Raw genomic sequence first — 14,500 nt, forward strand, 5'->3', positions numbered from 1 at the left:
GCATATATGGCCAATTGATTTTTGACAAGTCTGCCAAGACCATTCAATGGGGAAAAGACAGTCTTTTCAACAAATGGCACTGGGAAAACTAGATACCCACATGCAAAAGAATGAAGTTGGACCCTTACCTTACCCCATTTGCAAAAATTAATTCAAAATCAATTAAAGACCTAAATGCAATAGCTAAAACTATAAAATTCTTACGTAGGAGGAAATCTTCATGACCTTGGATTTGACAATAGTTTAAGTATGGCATCAATATCACAGGCAACAAAAGAAAAAATAGATAAATTGAATCTCATCAAAATTTAAAACTTTTGGCATCAAAGGACACAATGATGTGAAAAGGCAACACACAGAATGGGAGAAAATATTTGCAAATCATATATTCAACAAAGGATTAGTATCCAGAATATATGAAGAACCCCTAAAATTCAATGATGAAAAAAAACCCAACAATCTAATTTTAAAAGGGGCAAAAGAATTCAAAGACATTTCTCCAAAGAAGATATACAAATGGCCAATAAGCACATGAAAAACATGAAAATATGCTCAACATCATTAGTCATCAGGGAAATGCAAATCGAAACCACAATGGGATATACTTCACAACTGCTAAGATGGCTATTATTTAAAAAAAAAAGAAAGAAAGAAAATCCCAGAAAACTTAAAATGTTGATGAGAGACTTCTAGTTTCTGGTCTGGAATGTAAGAAGTGTGGACATCTCCACCCTGACAACACATAAAAAGCTGAACAAACTGAAAAATTAACAACACTTCTTAGATCTGTAAGAGAAGTGATCTCGCAGGGCAAACCATTGCTTCCAATATTGGAGAGACAAACAGATGGAGACAAAGAATCACAACTTACTGGAACAAAAACCCATGAACAGACACCTCTGCAGGAATGAGCACCAGGGGAGGAAAAACCTGGATTGACAAATCGACAATTGTCAAATTGACATCAATTGACAAATTGATGGAACCTCAGTGTAGATGAGTCTCAGAGTTAAAAACTTTAGGGGGACCCAGACATGGAGTGGGGAAGTGGCCTACACTTTTGTGCTTCACCTCCAATACCTCAAGTTGGTTCTCACAGTGAATATCAGAGAAAAGAACAAGGATAACAAATAGAACATAGTAAGAAATATGGTAGCTTATTAACCCAACTATACCAACAATCACTTTGAATGTCAATGGTCTAAATGCACCAACTTAAAAGACAGATATTGTCAGAGTGGATCAAAAAACAGGACCCAATTCTATGCCATCTAAAAGAAACCCACTTTAAATATGACACATACAAATTCAAAGTAAATGGTTGGATAAAGATATACTATTCTGACACTAATCAAGAAAAGTAGGAGTATTTATACTAATTTCAGACAAAGCAGATTTCAGAGCAATGAAAGTAAAGGATAAAGAAGGATATTAAATAATGCTGAAGGGGTCAATTCTCCAAGAAGACATAATAATCTTTAACATGTATGTGTGTAACAGCAGAGCAACGAAATACATGAGGCAAAAACTGATAGAACTATAAGGAGAAATAGATGAATCCACTATTACAGTAGGAGACTTTATCACCTCTCTATCAAAAATAGATAAATCAGCAGGTAGAATCAGTAAGGACATAGTTGAATTCACAACACCATCAATCAAGTGGAAAAAATTGACATCTATAGACTATCTAACAACAGAAAAATACACATTCTTCTCAAACTCACATGGAACATTCACCGAGATAGACCACATTCTGGACCTTAACGCACACCTTAAATTCAAAAGAATAAAAACCACACAATGTCTGCTCTCAGACCACAGTGGAATTAAACTAGAAGCCAATAACAGAAAGATAGCTGGAAAATGCCCCCAGATACTTGGAGATTAAACAATATGCTTCTAGATAACACATAGTTCAAATAAGAAATCTCAAATCTCAAAAACATTGGTAAGGATGAGGAGAATTTGGAACATCTGTGCATTGTTGGTGAGAATGTAAAATGGTACAGACACTATGGAAATAGTTTGGTGGTTCCTCAAAGAGTTATAAAGAGACTTATCATATGACCCAGCAATTCCACTCTTAGATATATACCCAACAGAGTTGAAAACAGGGACTCAAAGAGATACTTGTATGCCAATATTTATAATGGCATTATTCACAATAGCCAAAAAGTGGAAACAATTCAAGCGGCCATCACTAGATGAATGGATAAACAAAATTTGGTTTATACATACAAGGGAATATTATTATTCAGCTATAAAAAGAGATGAAGTTTTGAAACATGGTACAATATAGATGACCCTTGTTTTATGCTAAATGAAATAACCACACCAAAAGGACAAATATTGTATGATTCCACTTATATGAGGTATCTATTTGACTACGCACATTGATAGAGACAGGAAGTAGAATGGAGGTTACCACAGACCGGAGAGAAGCGGGTATGGGGAGTTATTGCTTAATGTACATAGAGTTTCTGTTTGGGATGATGAAAAAGTTCTGGAAATACATAACGGTGGTGGTTATACAACACTGTGAATGTATTAATGTCACTACATTGTACATTTTTAAATGGTTAAAATGGTATATCTTATGTATATTTTGCCACAATTTTTTAAAGTGAAAAAAAAATTGACATGATAGGGAAAACAGAGTTGAAGGAAAAGGAAGAGCCAGATAAAAGTGAGTGAGAGGAGCAAAGCCAGGAAATTTCAGAAATCCAGCCACCAAAAAAATTTTTAACACTCCACAGAAACAACAAAATGGAGAGTTCTGTGAAGTTAAAAAAGCTATCTGGATTAAATCTCCTTCTAAAAGTTCAGGAAAATAAAATGCATGTTAAAATGAGCAACAGAAAAGAGTCAAGGTCAACTCTCAGGCAAAACTAAGAAAAAAAAAAGGGAATAATGATCAGATCAGATTAACATCCCTACAATGAATGCCTGCCAGAAAGATATACTCAAAAAACAAACCAAAGCTCTAATGTCCTAAGAGAGCTAAAAGTCATTGAGAAAGTGACATAAGAACAACATACATCAGAATTAGAGAAACTTAGAAATTGGATCAGAACTCAAAGAAGAATTAGAATAGTAAAAAAAAAAATTGAGAAATGAAGATTAAACTATAAGTGACACAAAAGCAAAGAAACACAAAAACAAAACCTTGAAAGAGAAGGTGAAAAGGAGAGAAAGTTTTAAAATCAAAAAGAAATGAAGGGAGTTTCCCTGGTGGCACAGTGGTTAAGACTCTGCCTGCCAATTCAGGGGACATGGGTTTGAGCCCTGGCCCAGGAAGATCCTACATGCCGTGGAGCAACTAAGCCCATGCACCACAACTACTGAACCTGCGTGCCACAACTACTGAAGCCTGCGCACCTAGAGCCCATGTTCTGCAACAAGAGAAGCCACTGCAATGAAAAGCCCATGCAGCACATCGAAGAGTAGCCCCCACTCACCACAACTAGAGAAAGCCCATGTGCAGCAATGAAGACCCAAGGCAGCCAAAAATAAAAATTAATTAATTAATTAATTTTTTTAAAAAAGAAATGAAGAAGGAAATTCAAAGTATTTGAGGGAAAGGAACAAATATTGAAGACAGGCAAAAGAGGTCCAACATACAGATGATGGAAGTTCCCAGGGAAGCAATTTAAAGCAAGGGAAAAGAACAAATATTAAAAATTATAATTAAAGAAAAACTTCCCTGAAATTAAATATATAATGTAAATATAGAGAAATTTAATATATATGTTTAAAGCTACATTTTAAAAGAACACACTGTCTACCTGAGAAGTAGCAAACCAGAATAATCAATATACATATTCTAGTAAAATTACTGGACTTTAATGAAAAAAGATAAAGTTCTTTAAGTATCTATGCAAAAAGAGCATATAACTTAAAAGGGATAGAAAAGTAGACTATCAGACTTTTAACAGCAATTCTTTATGCCATAAGTAAGTGGCAAAACATATTTAAGATTTTCAAGGAAAGAAAATGCAAGTCAAGTAAAATATCCAGTAAAATTGACCTTCAATTATAAATGGCATAGACATATTGTAATCAACATAAAAAAACTCAGGGAATATTCTTTCCATAAGCCCATCCTAAGGAATCTACAGAGGACAAGCCCTCAGACAACCAAAATGACTAGATTAGAGAGACATAAGGAATTAATGATGAGGATTAAATATATATTTATCTATGGAACTAAGAGTAAATGAGGGCTGGGAATTCCGTGGCAGTCCAGTGGTTAGGACTCCATGCTTCCATTGCAGGGGGCGTGGGTTCAATCCCTGTTTGGGGAACTAAGATCCCGCATGCCATGTGGCATGGCCAAAAAAAAAAAAAAAAGATTAAATGAGGGCTAAATGAGGAAGATTATAGTACACACGGGCTAGCTATAGAAGCTGACAACTATTAGAGCCCAACTATAATAAAATGGATAATATATGCAAAAATTAACTGTTTTCAACAATTAGGATTGGTGGTGATAGTATTAATATTGTTATTTTGAGATTGTTGTGTGTTTAATGTGAAATAAAACAAAGTAGTAAATTGGGATATTCTAATTTCATCATCTCATAAATTCTTTTTTTCAATAGATTTTATCTCCAATTGTTTCTTGCTAGTAAATAAAAATAAAATTAATCTTTGTGTATTAACCTATTCTCTAATGTTGGTAAATTTATTTATTAAATATAATAGTTTTGGTGTATATTTCTTAGCATTTTTAAAATAACAATTATGAAATCTACAAATAAAGACACCTTTGCTTCTTCCTGTCCAGTCTGAATGTCTTTTAATTCTTTTTTACACGTTATTGCTGAAATGTTGAATAAGAGTGCTAAGAGAGGACAATCTTGCAGTGTGCCGAATTTTAGAGCAAAAACATTCAGTGTGATAACTAAGCATGGCGTCAGTGCTATATTTTTCTGTAGAAGCTCTTGATCAGATTGAGGAAGTTCTCTTCTGTTCCTAATTTGGTGATAGTTTTTCTCACAAATTTGTTGTTAAATTTTTGTTATATGTTTTTCCTGCCTCTATTTAGATGATCATATGGATTTTCTCCTTTATTCTGTTAATATGGTGAAGTGTATTTCCAAATGTAAAACCAAATTTGCATTCCTGATATAAACATTACTTGGTCAATTACTTGATATATTAACCTTCTTTTTTTTCACTGGATTTTATTTGCTAATATATAAAAGTGGGGTTTTTTGATGATCATATGGTTTTTATTCTTCAATTTGTTAATATGGTGTATCACATTGATTGATTTGTGTATATTGAAGAAACCTGGCATCCCTGGGATAAATCACACTTGATCATGGTGTAGGATCCTTTTAATGTGTTGTTGGATTCTGTTTGCTAGTATTTTGTTGAGGATTTTTGCATCTATATTCATGAGTGATATTGGTCTGTAATTTTCTTTTTTTGTAGTATCTTTGTCTGATTTTCGTATCAGGGTGATGGTGCCTTCGTAGAACGAGTTTGGGAGTGTTCCTTCCTCTGCAATTCTTTGGAAGAGTTTGAGAAGGATGGTTGTTAGCTGTTCTCTAAATGTTTGACAGAATTCACCTGTGAAGCCATCTGGTCCTGGACTTCTGTTTGTTGGAAGATTTTTAATCACAGTTTCATTTTCATTACTCGTGATTGGTCTGCTCATATTTTCTATTTCTTCCTAGTTCAGTCTTAGAAGGTTATACCTTTCTAAGAATTTGTCCATTTCTTCCAGGTTGTCCATTTTATTGTCATAGAGTTGCTTGTAGTAGTCTCTTAGCATGCTTTGTATTTCTGTGGTGTCTGTTGTAACTTCTCCTTTTTCATTTCTAATTTTATTGATTTCAGTCCTACCCTCTTTTTCTTGATGAGCATGGCTAAGGGCTTATCAATTTTGTTTATCTTCTCAAAGAAGTAGCTTTTCGTTTTATTGATCTTTGCTATTGTTTTCTTTGTTTGTATTTCATTTATTTCTGCTTTGATCTTTATGATTTCTTTCCTTCTGCTAACGTTGGGTTTTGTTTGTTCTTCTTTCTCTAGTTCCTTTAGGTGTAAGGTTAGATTGTTTATTTGAGATTTTTCTTGTTTCTTGAGGTAGGCTTGTATTGCTATAAACTTCCCTCCTAGAACTGCATCCCATAGGTTTTGGATCGTCATGTTTTCATTGTCATTTGTCTCTAGGTATTTTTTTATTTCCTCTTTGATTTCTTCAGTGATCTCTTGGTTATTTAGTAACGTATTGTATAGCCTCCATGTGTTTGTGTTTTTTATGGATTTTCTGTGTAACTGATTTCTAATCTCATAGCGTTGTGGTCAGAAAAGATGCTTGATATGATTTCAGTTTTATTAAATTTACTGAGGCTTGTACTGTGACCCAAGATATTATCTATCCTGGAGAATGTTCTGGGAACACTTGAGAAGAAAGTGTAATCTGCTGTTTTTGGATAGAATGTCCTATAAATATCAATTAAATCTATGTGGTGTATTGTGTCATTTAAAGCTTGTGTTTCCTTATTAATTTTCTGTTTGGATGATCTGTCCATTGGTGTAACTGAGGTGTTAAAGTCCCCCACTATTATTGTGTTACTGTAGATTTCCTCTTTTATAGCTGCTAGCAGTTGCCTTATGTATTGAGGTGCTCCTATGTTGGGTGCATATATATTTATAATTGTTATATCTTCTTCTTGGATTGATCCCTTGATCATTATGTAGTGTCCCTCCTTGTCTCTTGTAACATTCTTTATTTTAAAGTCTATTTTATCTAATATGAGTATTGCTACTCCAGCTCTCTTTTGATTTCCATTGACATGGAATATGTTTTTCCATCCTGTCACTTTCAGTCTGTATGTGTCCCTAGGTCTGAAGTGGGTCTCTTGTAGACAGCATATATATGGGTCTTGTTTTTGCATCCATTCAGTGAGCCTGTGTCTTTTGGTTGGAGCATTTAATACATTCACCTTTAAGGTAATTATTGATATGTATGTTCCTATTACCATTTTCTTAATTGATTTGGGTTTGTTTTTGTAGGTCCTTTTCTTCTGTTGTGTTTCCCCCTTAGAGAATTTCCTTTAGCATTTGTTGCAGAGCTGGTTTGGTGGTGCTGAATTCTCTTAGCTTTTGCTTGTCTGTAAGGCTTTTGATTTCTCTATCGAATCTGAATGAGATCCTTGCCGGCTAGAGTAATCTTCGTTGTAGGTTCTTCCCTTTTGTCACTTTAAATATGTCATGCCAATCCCTTCTGGCTTGTAGAGTTTCTGCTGAGAACTCAGCTGTTAACCTTATGGGAGTTCCCTTGTATGCTATTTGTCATCTTTCCCTTGCTGCTTTCAATAATTTTTCTTTGTATTTAATTTTTGCCCATTTGTTTACTATGCATCTCAGCATGTTTCTCCTTGGGTTTATCCTGTATGGGACCTCTGTGCTTCCTGGACTTGGGTGGCTATTTCCTTTTCCATGTTAGGGAAGTTTTCAACTATAATCCCTTCAAATATTTTCTTGGGTCCTTTCTCTCTCTCTTCTCCTTCTGGGACCCCTATAATGAGAATGTTGTTGCGTTTAATGTTGTCCCAGAGGTCTCTTAGGCTTTTTTCATTTATTTTCATTCTTTTCTTTTTTCTGTTTCACAGCCATGAATTCCACCATTCTGTCTTCCAGGTCACTTATCCATTCTTCTGCCTCAGTTATTCTGCTATTGATTCCTTCTAGTGTATTTTTCATTTCAGTTATTGTATTGTTCATCTCCGTTTGCTTGTTCTTTAATTCTTCTAGGTCTTTGTTAAACATTTCTTGCATCTTCTTGATCTTTGCCTCCATTCTTTTTCCAAGGCCCTGGATCATCTTCACTATCATTATTCTGAATTCTTTTTCTGGAAGGTTGCCTATCTCCACTTCATTTAGTTGTTTTTCTGGGATTTTATCTTGTTCCTTCATCTGGTACATAGCCTTCTGCCTTTTCATCGTGTCTATCTTTCTGTGAATGTGGTTTTTGTTCCACAGGCTGCAGGATTGTAGTTATTCTTGCTTCTGCTGTCTGCCCTCTGGTAGATCTGTAAATTCTTGAGAACCGGAATTCTCCATGTGGAATTTCTTCTGAGATCCTGATGTAATTTAGAAGGGGTTAATTTAAAACGCTGTAGTCCTGAAATTGAATTAGAAATAGTAACATGAACTCGTGACGTATTCTATCCTAATTCTACCTATTGAAAAGACCTAGAAACAGTTACCAACCTAGTAGCAATGAACACCCCCTAGTGTCCATATCAATAAAGGTATCAATAAATAAAAGTAATTAGTGCTTCTTTTGGAGAAATGGCTGATTCCAGGTCTGGAGCAGCAAATGTACAAAATAAGCCTGGAACATCTTGTCATACTAGGTAGCAAGGAAGATACCTACTGGCCAAAGATTGGACAATTTGAGCTTTAATAAAGATTAGAATTACCGTAGATTGAAACACATCAACTATATGTAAATCCATGAATTATAATGACACCAAGAAACCTAATTAAGTCACCTTTTGAGGATGACAGAGAACCAATTCATTATCCTGAAAACTGGGGTAAATTAAAAGAAAAAAGCAAGTAGTTACTCAAATTTTCTCTTATGAACTTATCTCATGGTAACAAAATACTGGATGAGAGGAAACATCTCCTTATAAACTTATTCAGCTAATAAATAAAAACAAAATTATAAAATTAAAATATCACCATTTTGCAACCTTCAATGACTTATTTCAGGGTTCTAGGAATTCAGCATGAACACCTGCTAGCCTCAGAAGAAAAAGAGCAAAACCAGACATTACCAACCTCCTGATGAAAGAACACACCACCATCTACAGTTTTGCCAGATAGATGGAACCTCAGACTGGTGAAACCTCTGGGGTAGTTGCTAGTTTGCAAGAAATGCAGAGGACAGAGGAATATGCTGAAGTACCCTATTAAAATACAGTTCCCAGACTGTGGGAAACTCCACAGGTCAAAAGGCCTACTGTCCTTCAACAGATAAATTGTAACAAAAGGCTTAAAAGGCTCTTCAAGTAAAAAAAAAAAAAAAATGGGCAAGATGCAACTTGGGAGATAATTATGTAAAGAAACTAGCAAAAGTGATAAGGAGGGCTTCCCTGGTGGCTCAGTGGTTAAGAATCCGCCTGCCAATGCAGGAGACACAGGTTCGAGCCCTGGTCTGGGAAGATCCCACATGCCGCGGAGCGGCCAAGCCCGTGCGCCACAATTACTGAGCCTGTGCTCTAGAGCCCGCGTGCCACAACTACTGAAGCCCGCACGCCTAAAGCCCATGCTCCGCAACAAGAGAAGCCACTACGATGAGAAGCCCATGCACTGCAACTAAGAGTAGTCCCCGCTCACTGCAACTAGAAAAAGCCCACGCACAGCCATGAAGACACAGTGCAGCCAAAAATAAACAAATTAAATAAATAATTTTTTTTTTAGATAGGGATAGGGATGGGGCACATGGAGAGGCTTCTGGGGTGGCTGGCAGAGTTCTATTTGTTGACTTGGGTGGTGACTGCAAGGATGTTTTGCTCATAAAAATTCACCAGTCTATATAATCTATATCTATATATTTGTTTTGTGTGGTTTTCTGTACTTGTGTTTTATTTTACTATAGAAAGCACAATAAGTACTCCTTTACCTGGAATAAACATTTGGGGGGGGGGAAGAGTCCAAATGAAGAGATCAGGAAGCTCTACAAAATATTTCATATCAGGTGCAAACTAAATATTAGGCAAGAGGAAAAATATCAATTTTGAAAAGGCTGTGTAGTTATCCTCCAAACCAATGGAGGATTCTTAACACACAACAACAACAAAAAATATCAGAGGAACCCTGGGGCTAAAGTTTCAGAGCTGGAAGATGCCTGAAGAAAAGAAAAAACATCCCAAGGAGCTTCCTCATTTTCCAGATTAGAAAACTGAGGGCCAGAGATGGTGACTCCCGCAAGCTCCACGAAGTTAGTGCCAGAACCAGGTCTAACACTCAGGTCTCCCAATCTGGGACTCTCCACCACAGAACAGAGTTTGCTTCCTTTAGATTCAATTTTTTTTTTTTAAGAAGTAGCTGAATTGAACATTTTTAATATTTCTCCAGAACATCCCATGATAACGTTTCAAAATGCATTCACAGCTGGATCTTCTGCGGGGAAAGAAGATATAGAAATGCTTTCTCAGAGCTGGGTCTGGTTAGCCTAACAGCAGAATAGGGTGGGGGAACCCTGGCCTGAACCTTGGAGAGACTGTCTCTAATCTTAAACCGTTCTCTCTTTGCCATCTATAGCCTCTTCCCCTACCTCTCCCTTCCTCTTTCTTGCCTCTCCTTGGTCTGATTGCCTCTCCATTAAGTGGATATAGATCATACTCGCACGTTTAAAAGTAACTGTTAGGTGCTATCCTAAGCGCTTTACCTGGCTTATCTCACTGAAGCCTTACATTCCTATGAGGCAGATTGTCCCATTTTAGAGATAAGTAGACGGAGTAACAGAGATTACTAGCTTGCCCAAAATTTTGCAGCTGTAAAGTAAGGGGTAGGGTTCTCAACTCCAGAACCCGCCTTTTTAAGGACTATGTAATCCAGGCAGAACAAAATTGCGCCTTGTGTCCAATTTTGAAAATGAGCAAGTTTTTCGCGATACTTTGTCCAAAACCCCAAATTGCATTCATTTGGGGGAATCTACTCGATTCGTTGTTGTTTTTAATAGCCACATCAAAGAAAAAATTAATTTTAAAGTCTACAGAGTTTTTCCAGTGTGTTCTTCTTTTGTGTATCGAGTGGTCTTCCACGGGAAAACATGAGAAAACACCCTGAAGGCCACCAGTTCAGTGTGCAAGGAGGAGTTGGGGCGGTGCGGGGGAAGGGCGAGATGGACCGACGTCCAGCGCTCGGTTCCGCTCCGGATTCTCCTCTCCCGACCCGGGGAAGGAGGGCGGGTAGGCGTGGCGGAAGGACCGCAGGTCCATTCCCAGAGCGCTATGCAAATGAAATGCAAATCAGCGCGTGTGAGCCAGAGACTGCATTTTGGGTCTGGATTCGGAGCGTCGTGCTCTCAGTCTCTAGCACACTCGCGTTTGCTCTCCCACTTGCTAGCTTTCTCGCCGACCATTCACCCTCGCCCCGCCCCGTCCCGTGCTGGACTCGCCTCGCGGGCTCCCGGCGCCGCCCGGTCCGCAGCCGGCGGCGAGTTGAGCGCTGAGCCTGCGCTGCGCGCCGGTGGCCGGGACGCCCCCGCCGAGCGCCGTGCCTCGGCTCCCGAGCCGCCTTCGCCGCGCGGGTGAGTGAGCCCGCCCCACGCTTTTGTCCCGGCGCGGTCCCTGGGAGTCACTCCTCGAGGGCGGGGGTCCCAGGGTCGGGACCCTCCCTCGGGAGACTGCCCCTGGCTCCACTGTTCGAGAGGGGTTTCTACGTGCAGCGAGGAGTTGGGGCGGGGTGTGGCGCGTAAGGCGGAGACCCCAGCGTTTCCAGGCAGCACGGTTTTCTTTTGAAAGGTGAGGTGCTTGGGGACAGTTATGCTGTTGTCTCTATAGGCGTCGTCCGAAGGGGGCGCTTTTGATTTGAGGGCTGCAAATCGCCGCTAGCCTTCAAGGAAGAGAGGTGGGCTCTTCTCCCAGCTGCGGGGGCGGAGGTGCCACGTGAAAGTCCTCCTAGCCTAAATGCGGGTCCGGGAAGATAGGGCAGTGGCGGCAGCCCCGGCGTCCCAGGCAAAGCTGGGGCGTCGGGCGTCACAGTCTTGCTCTCACTCCCTGCTCCTCACTGAAGCCCCCTCGCCTGCTCTGCCTCCTTGTCTTCAACCGGAGTTTCATGGTTGAAGGACCCTTGTTCGCAGATCATTGCGGTTGGAAAGTTTAGGCTAAACTAATTCCCAGGTGTTAGCTGTCTATGGTTAAGGCAGAACTCCTCCCTGTAACTTGTGGCTACTTAACACTCTTCAAGACCCAAAGGGCTGAATTTCTAGGAGTGGTATTGCAGATGTGAAGACGGGCTGATGGGGAGAGCATTTTGTTGTTGTTGGGAGGGCACATCCTCTATATAGTAACCTGAAGGAGAAAGACCCAGCTTCTTTGAGTCCTAGAAGGGGTAAAAATAGCCCTTGCAGTTAATTGAAGGAGCTGGGCCCAGGTGGGGGAACACCCGGGTGGTGGGCATAGTGCCAGGCCTCAGGCCGCCGGTTTTACCATCCCTCCTCTCTCCAAGTGCAAAGAGCAGAGTATGTGCAATCCGTCCCCGCTCCCCCCAAGCCCTCGGGAGCCTGCCTAGTGTTGCATCCCCCTTCCAGCTGGGGCTGTAGTTCTTCCCTGCTTTAGTGCAATCTTTTGTCAAAATGCACAACTTGTCAATGAGTTATTTGCAAATGAGGGGCTTGAGAGAACCGTTTAGGGAACCCCTTACACTTCAAAGCATCAGGGATCCACAGTGCAAGTCTCTGGGAGAAGTGTAGGTGCTTCTGGGTGCCTAAAAGGCATTTCAGGTTCTAGTAAAATAGTTTTTGTTTTTGTTTTAGAGTTTTGGTTTTTTCACTTTATTTCCCTCTTCCCCTCCATCTCTTTACTTTTAAATTCCTAGCCCCCTTCCCTTCTCTCTTTGGTGATCCTCTGTCTTAGTCTCTTTCCCTGCCCTGCATACTGCAGGGATGTAGAAGGTGATGCTGCTGGCACCATAGTGTCCTAGGCTGGTATGGAATGTTCTTTCTTCATGCCCAGAGTAAGGTTGACCCTTTGTCTCCCATCCTAGGTGGGACAGTAGCCTTCATCCAGAGCAGGGAGGAGCCTAGGCACTTGGCCCTGGGTGGGGAGTGGCTGGATGCTGGCTACGGGATGGGGTAGTGGGTACTCTGGGGACTTGCACAAGAGCCTTTTCACCAAGATGTGCCTCTCTGTCCCTTCACTCATGATACAAAAAAATGCTGGTCCTCATGCACTACTAGGCATGAGCTCAGAAAACTACCCCACAGTGGCAAAGGATCTGTGTATTTGGTTTCTTTTGTGCAGTAACTAAATAACTGAGAATGGGGTAGCTGGGGCCTTGGAATATTTTCTTTATATGAGGTTTGCTGATCCTCTTATCAGGAGACCATTTCCTCAGGGATTAGATTTTGGGGGACATGTACAGAGCAGACTAGGCCCTGGGGAAGTTCCTGGTCTAACTGGTAAGCTTAGGTGGACTCACCTGCTGCCTGGACCTTAGACAGACAGGTGTAGTCACCATAGGGCAGGGGCCTCTGGCTGGCAGCTGCAGGGGAGTCTGCTGGGAAGGCTTGTCAGAAAAGGAGGCTGGCTCTAGATGGTGCTGGGGTTAGGAGAGACCCTTGCAGTGCCACAAGTGGAGGAGGGGTTTTTTTGTTTGTTTGTTTTCTGTTTTTTTGGAGGAGGTTTTTTTTTTTTTTTTAAACATCTTTATTGGAGTATAACTGTTTTACAATAGTGTGTTAGTTTTTCCTTTACAACAAAGTGAATCAGTTATACATATACATATGTTCCCATATCTCTTCCCTCTTGTATCACCCGAGGAGGGGTTTTGATTGTAGCTGGGGAGTTCTGCCCCAGCCTCAGAGAAATAGACTGTGAATGCTCTGGGGTCACCGTGTACTCGGTGTCTACAAGAATGACCCCTTTGGGCTTCCCTGGTGGTGCAGTGGTTGAGAGTCCGCCTGCTAATGCAGGGGACACGGGTTCGTGCCCTGGTCTGGGAAGATCCCACGTGCCGCGGAGCGGCTGGGCCCGTGAGCCATGGCCGCTGAGCCTGCGCGTCCGGAGCCTGTGCTCCGCAACGGGAGAGGCCACAACAGTGAGAGGCCCGCGTAATGGGAAAAAACAAAAACAAAACAACAGAATGACCCCTTGCTTTCCCCCACAAAATATGAGTCTGAGTCTGTGAAACAGTTGATTTATTGGCTCTTTGCCTTTTAAGAGGTTCAAGAGGTGACAATTTGAGAATGCAGCCCAGCCTGTAGGTAGAGGTGCAGAGATCCCATGAACATGTGGACTTTTATTATCTTTCTGAGAACAACACTTCTTGGTATTCTGGAAATATATACCAGGGCCACTTGGAAGCCTAACTGCCCTTCCCCCAGTTCAAACCAACACACTCTGATTGGGAAATTGTTCATTCTTAAAAGCTTCCTGTCCTATCCTTTCTGTAAATGTAGGGAAATTAAGAGTACAATCCTTAGAAAGTAACTTTTCCCAACAGAAGACGTCGTCCTCTCCCAGCTTGAATATTTGTCATTCTCCTCTGACCTCCAGAGAGTGCACCCAGAGGACACGAGGTAGGACTGTTTGCATGTGGACACTTGGGTGGCATGGGGCTGGGAGTCCAGAGTGAGACCAGTGCAGAAGCCACTAGGCCAGGATCCTGTGCCACGTGACTTCTGCCCCCTTCCTTCTGCCTTAGCCTCTTGCTCCACAAGCACTGAAAGGTGAGTGTGCTGGCCTGGGGTCTGCTGTGTGAGCCTCTCCGACCTGTGCAATTCCACAGATGAATGCCCTTGTCTCTT

The 14,500-nt window shown here is 40.6% G+C and overlaps 1 protein-coding gene across 7 annotated transcripts in view; it reads left to right on the forward strand.

Annotated features, from left to right (window-relative positions):
- Positions 1-11,038: 11,038 nt before the first annotated feature.
- Positions 11,039-14,500, forward strand: part of MYLK (myosin light chain kinase) — a 281,962-nt gene continuing 278,500 nt past the window's right edge. For 3 of the 7 annotated variants that reach the window (XM_067034430.1, XM_067034434.1, XM_067034435.1), the window contains exons 1-2: positions 11,059-11,281; positions 14,197-14,272. The gene's annotated coding sequence lies outside the window, so the exon portion shown is untranslated. Of the gene's footprint in view, positions 11,496-14,196; positions 14,273-14,500 lie in introns of all 7 variants that reach the window. The other 4 variants (XM_067034431.1, XM_067034429.1, XM_059064332.2 and 1 more) reach the window with 4 other exon arrangements.

This window comes from Kogia breviceps, chromosome 5, assembly GCF_026419965.1.
Source record: "Kogia breviceps isolate mKogBre1 chromosome 5, mKogBre1 haplotype 1, whole genome shotgun sequence".
Lineage (NCBI taxonomy): Eukaryota > Metazoa > Chordata > Mammalia > Artiodactyla > Physeteridae > Kogia > Kogia breviceps.